This window comes from Pseudoliparis swirei, chromosome 17 (genome assembly GCF_029220125.1).
Source record: "Pseudoliparis swirei isolate HS2019 ecotype Mariana Trench chromosome 17, NWPU_hadal_v1, whole genome shotgun sequence".
Lineage (NCBI taxonomy): Eukaryota > Metazoa > Chordata > Actinopteri > Perciformes > Liparidae > Pseudoliparis > Pseudoliparis swirei.
Genome location: NC_079404.1, coordinates 23,192,123 through 23,199,024, shown reverse-complemented (window position 1 = coordinate 23,199,024; position 6,902 = coordinate 23,192,123).

The following is a 6,902-nucleotide window of genomic DNA, read 5'->3' as shown; positions in this document are numbered from 1 at the left end:
ATTGCGGAGTGTGTTTTCATTAAGTTGCGGTCTCGTTGCGGGGACCGGAGTTCTGCCCGGTAACAGCCAGACTGAGTCCCATGTCACGGAGGACGATGAATCCGGTTGCGTTTGAGTTGGAATCAAAAGCGCGAGCGACGTGTGTTATAGTTTCTCTTTTCATCTACTTCTGTAGAAAGGTAAAAGAGGAATAAGGATGCTGAAGTGTTCATTGTTTCACAGTTAGCCACCCTGCATGTTAGGAGGTGACACACGTCCAATTATTGCTTCTACATCCCAGGAATCACGAGAGCAGGTGACATCATAATATATAACGACATTTCTCATCTTTGAAGGTCTAATAAAATCCTCTTAACCGGCTCCTAGCAACATGGCTACCTGATGATGACGCACACGTTCTAGTCATCGACTACTCTCTATTCTTATCGTAAAATTTTTTTTTTATAGCCCCTTTGAGAAATACCGATGTTTAAAAGTGATGATAAGATATTTTTTGACCCGCTGCACGCTATTATGCTCCGTTGCGTGAATCAATAACGAGAGAAATAAATTAGATACGAAGTGATTGTGTTTCGTGAATTTCGTAGCCTCGCCGTCTGAACGAGCCCCCTGGTGGCCGTTAGCGAGAATACAGTAACCGTAGCTAAGTGGTTGAACCTCTCTCCTTGCCGATGTCACGTACAAGTGTACTCAAAGACACCGTGACATCACTAGTGGGCGTGGTCAGAGGGGGAATCGTATTGTGTGTCAACAATGGATGCATTGTACTGCAAAATTGTTGCGGCCCGAACAAAATCTGCAACACCGAACGCCGACGTCACACACCACACGACTGAATTATGACGCTCTTTAAAAATTATTTTCCTTATGTGCTTCTTGTGGTAATGGACTGCGGCGGGCCTCCTCTGGAGTGTGTACATAAAGCATAGTGCTGCAGTACGGAGGGAGAACAAGTACTGGTACTTAAGGGGGAACATGAGAATATTTTATTTCACGCAAAAAAAAATGTGTTAAATTATCCACTGAGTTTTCGACAGATATTTGATTCCTTTTTTATATTCTTGATTCCCCTGAAGTGAGAAAAAAATTGGTTTGGCTCACAAAGGTCTGGCGCTCTGGTAGGAGTAAAGTGCCTGGCACAAAGACACTTCAGCGGGGCGTCTTGATTGAAGGACAATTCAGTAATCAAAACCGAATTAAACCACTGACAACGGCAGGAGCGAACTCTTCCTCCCTTGGAAGCCATAAGATATGATTGTACTCTTTATTTCCCTTGTTAGCCGCACTGAAACACCTTTTTGAATAAGGGAGTCATGGCGTACGTCTGAGGCCACGAGCGGCCGAATGGAGTCTGAATGTAGACCGTTAGCTAAAAAACTAAAAACTAGAATCTACTCTACGGTTTTCATTATTTTAGAGTAATATAACTCGGTTTTCAGGCCTCCATCCGTCCATTTTTAGTCTCTTATCCGAAAACCAAGCAGAGCCCAGATCTCCTTCTCTACATCCACATCCTTTCGCTCATCCTCAGGGATCCTGAGTAGTTCCCAGGCCAGATTAGATCCATAATACCCCCCCCCCCCCTCCAGCATTTTATTGATGTGCCCTTGGCCTTCCTCCAAGTTGAACGTGCCTGGACCTCGACAGGCAGAAGTCTTAATCTTGCGTGGTCCACCTGAACCCGCTACAACAGTGGTCACCAACCTTTTTGAGCCCAAGATCACTGACCTCCACCTTCATGACCGGCAAGATCTACCTATTGAGGCGTTGAGAGAAAACGACGGTCCAGACTGGACTTATGACTTGAGGCTTTTTATTTGGCCTAATTCTAATTGAATGAAATCAAAACACATTGGTCCAGCTTTCAAATTGATGAGACCAGGAACACAGAATTTAAGTGCAAAAAAAAAGTAAGATATTTGTTCACCACACATAATATGAACAAGAAAAAACACATTTCAATGAGCAGCTGGATAAACTACCAATATAAATGTTGTATTTATTTACATTACAACACGACACTGACAACATGATCAGTCAGTGCAACTCATGTAAGTTCAGCTCTCATCATAATGCCATCAAGTCATGTGACTCCAGTCAGTGTGATGGCTGTGACTGAACTCTGTCTGTGAGCTTGTAGTTAGTTCATAAGCACAGACAGACAGTCTGAGGCCGTCTGTGAGCTGTCTGTCAGTAATCCAGCTCCTGGTCTCTGATTTGGTGATTTTCTCAACTTCACTGACGAGTTTTTCGCGGCAAATGTGGTATTCATGAAAGTTTTATCATCTGGGACTGGTTCTGAAGTCAGCCCGTTGGTGAATACATTCACGTCAGCTCTAAAGACATCCTCAGATTTAAATAATTATAATAATAATAAATATGAGAATCACCATTTGTGACTCCTGCATCTGTGCTTTTTCAAATAATAGAATAAATATAATTGCAATCACTTTCAAGTAAACCAGATTGCTCCATCAGACAAGAAAAAAAGCTCAATGTTGAGCTTTTGTTTTGAAGGACAAAAGCAGAAAAGCCGATCTCACGGAGGTAAGACCTGGCAAATCGCCAATAATCTCGGCAGTTGCGCATGTGCAGGCGTAACCTGTAAATGCCGTAACGTAAACATTTACACTAAGGTACAGGCATTACAACATTTATTTATTGATGACGTAGTTGTATGTCCTTGTACTTTGAGCTTGTGTAATATGTAAAGTTATGAATAAAGGTCTTTCTGCATTTCCCCTGCGCCTCACTTGTGGTACGCTCCCCTCTTTCGGGGAGCACAGCTGACAACACGGCTGTCAGAGAACCCGCTTTCAGGCGTTCATTAAAATCAGGCGGAGATCTTTTCTGACGTCGATGTTCCAGTCAGGAAGAAAACGTTTCAGAAGACACTTCAGAAAATGTTCGAGAACGAGGAACAATGTGTTTCTGATTTTATTTTCATTTTATTTTGGAGATCGACAGGGAACGTCTCCGAGATCGACCGGTCGATCGCGATCGACGGGTTGGCGACCACTGCGCTACAATTAACACCTGTTACGCCCCAAAAAACGCTGGTCCAAGGCACACCGAGATATACCGGCAATGTCCACGTGGAGATACGACGGGGAAAAAAACAGTCAGTGGGTATTTATTCATGTAATTATGCGTTTTGGACTAAATATTTTACTGTACAATACAATGTTTGTCGTAATGTGGATTACGATGATGCTTCATACGTGAGTTGCCTCAATTTTGTAATTGTTTGTTTGTTTGGTGGTTGGAGGCGTTGATTGTTCCTGTTGTCGTGTTTCTAGAAATGGTTTGCGCCAATTAAAGAATATTAGCTTTCCAAAGAAATGTGGCATAAGTACCTTTAATTTATTTTAATCCATTTGAGGTCCTGGTTGACGATGGTGCCCAGCTGGATGAAAGCATTGTGGAAAAAATATATTTGTGTTACGATCAAGTTTACCTGACAAGCTAGCGCCAAAAACCTGCACTTCCTCAAATGGCCAATAGGGGCCGCATGTTAAAATGCAGCACCACTAAATATCTTTTACACGTTTAAGTTGTATTAAGGCTTAACAATATGCATAATTATGAGCGTCGCCACGTTGAATGACATGTCAGATTGCTCTATTGCTACGTCGCTAAAGCTCGGACCGACGATCCGCCTCGTTTTATACGTCGCATTTATCGTATATGATGAATTCATGTCGGAAAGGAAAAGGAAAATCTGAATTATAGGCGTTATTGGATCCAGACGGCTCTGAATTGAGCACCGGGCGCTAAGATGTACGATGTGTGTGTGTGTCTGTCTGTGTGTGTGTGTGTGTGTGTGTGTGTGCACCTCCCTCCACCTGCTGTATTTCAGAGAAAGAATAAAAAAAGGTGCACCGGCTGTTAAAACCACCCGTGAATACAGATGAGCAGCTTGCTGTGAAGTGGCTTTGGGGTATGGGGGGGGGGGGGGGGCTAAAGAACTAACTCACCACATAGTGAGTGATCCTTATCAGCCCGGCAAGAGCCACACAAGTTAAAAACGAAAGGCCGACCTCTCTCTCTTTCTCACCCTGAAACAAACCGATGTCTGAAGCTGTGAAGTTTCGTCCGAATCGAAACGGAAGAAGTTCCAGCATCGAGGAACGAGGAGAATCCGCTCCACGATGTTTTTACATTGTTTAACCCCCCCCCCCATATTTTAATCAACGTGTTGCCGCACGTCTGCGTGACGCGTGATGACGGGTGATTCAAATCAATTACCGTGACACGAAAGCGGGGACGTAAAATCGCCAACGCGATTTCTTCTCGTCGAGATCGGGAAGTAATTAGCGATTGTTTTCATTACGGTAATATGAATGTATAAATGTATTATTATGATTCACCCCGAGGCCTCGGTAGACTTTATTAAGCACTTCATAAATTCCGATTACACGCGTTTCAAATAAATTTCATCTCCCAGTTATTGGAATCGCGAACCCGGAACGCGTCTCGATTTCATCGAGCCGGGGATTTTTCCCGCTTCCGTTGCACTCGTGCGGTTCTAGGTCACCGAATATTTTAGTTATGAATATCACACGCCAGTGCACTTGTAAAATTTGATTTGATATTACCGTATATGGCGTTTCCTCCAATTCCCAACAGAGCAAACATATTTTCACACTGAGGCTCATTATAAAAAAAAATTTCCTCACTGAATAAACTCAATTTTCATTCCTTGGAAAGTCGAAGTTATTGAAAAAACGCTGTTTTTTTTCTTCTTCTCGCCATGCGGAGAGTAAGTGGAGTCCGTCCCTCCAGTGGGAGTCGAGCTTCTTCAACCTGGACCTGGGGGGGGGTCTAATCTAATCTAAGTAAATGTGGTGAAATGAAGAGTAAGTGACCTACCTAGACCTCGCCGATAACTCGCGGTTTGGAATCAAGTTGCGTGTCCCGGGGAACGCGAGACGGGGGAAAGTGGTCCGACCTTTTTGCACGTTTTTTTCTTATCTGCGGTATCACCAGTTCTTCACGCCGCTCTCACAGTATTTTCCTGAAGAAGTATTCCAGCGTTTTTCAAAATAAGATGGCTTCAAAATAAAAGTTTATTCTTCGTCCCATAATGAATACATTTCATTCACACCTGAGTCAGTTGAGTTAGAAAACCCATAAAACAATAATATATTACAATAATATTACTAATACAGTGAGCATACTTTGCACTTATGTTTTCCGCATACATTCTTTATAATATGCCTTATTAATTATCATATTTTATGTATTCATTTAAAACATAGACTCTCATTTAAACGTGGAATTATATTCCTCAATCATAATTTTAAGAAATAACCATACCTTCGTCATAACTTAATGGGCAAAAGAACAACAGAAATAACGATATTATTGTTGTTATTCGCTTATTTTAACGTTGTTTTCTGATTGGCAGCTCACGGCGATAAAGCGCCCGTTGAATTGATAAAGGGAGAGACACAAACTGAGTATAACTTGCACTAAAAGATGCATTTTAATCGTATATATTTCATATGTCCGATCGCTAACTTGCCTCGACGTGGAACAAGAGAGGAAACAGAGACCAGAGAGTTTAGAGAATCCTCATATTTTTAAAGATTAACGCTTTTGTAGCTCCCATAATCCCCGGTCAAGATCTTTTTAAACCTATTATTAAAAGCGTGTGTTCAAAGGGAACGCGCTCTGCGGCCGGGAAGTATTTAATGAGACGGCGAGGCGTGGATTACCCCAAAATCCAGTTGATTCGGCCTGGAGACGATGATCATCGTCCTCATTGTTCTGAATACCCGATGCATATCCTGTCAAGAACACGTCAGTGAGTGGAGGATGCGGGTGAGTCCTAGAGGAGTCCATGTTTTGCCTTATTGACTCAATTTAATACGAATCGTGGAAAGATACATTAATATGTTACCGATCCCTGTTCGGCGTTCCTCTAACCGGTCTGGTTTCAGGTGAGCGGTCTAATCTGAGGAGCCACACTCTGAATATTAATACATGTATATTTTTGTGGAGTACTCTTCTACTGCGCCAACCCTTTGCCCCGTTATCTTAATCCTTTACACAAGTGGGAAAGTATCATTTTAAAATTTGGACGAGGCGCTCTCATCCGCCTCCTCAAAAGCTCCTCGGTCCACCGTGTTCCTCACGGCCGGATCTCGGAGTTCATCGTTTTTAACGAAGGCTTAGGAGATAAAACATGGCCCGCGTGAATATATATATATATATATATATATATATATATATATATATTATTATTATAATATATATATATATATATACAGGACTGTCTCAGAAAATTAGAATATTGTGATGAAGTTCTTTATTTTCTGTAATGCAATTAAAAAAACAAAAATGTCATGCATTCTGGATTCATTACAAATCAACTGAAATATTGCAAGCCTTTTATTCTTTTAATATTGCTGATTATGGCTTACAGCTTAAGAAAACTCAAATATCCTATCTCTAAATATTAGAATATCATGAAAAAGTATACTAGTAGGGTATTAAACAAATCACTTGAATTGTCTAATTAACTCGAAACACCTGCAAGGGTTTCCTGAGCCTTGACAAACACTCAGCTGTTATAAATCTTTTTTTTAACTTGGTCTGAGGAAATATTAAAATTTTATGAGATAGGATTTTAGAGTTTTCTTAAGCTGTAAGCCATAATCAGCAATATTAAAAGAATAAAAGGCTTGCAATATTTCAGTTGATTTGTAATGAATCCAGAATGCATGACATTTTTGTTTTTTAATTGCATTACAGAAAATAAAGAACTTTATCACAATATTCTAATTTTCTGAGACAGTCCTGTATATGTATATATATATATGTATATATACAGGACTGTCTCAGAAAATTAGAATATTGTGATGAAGTTCTTTATTTTCTGTAATGCAATTAAAAAA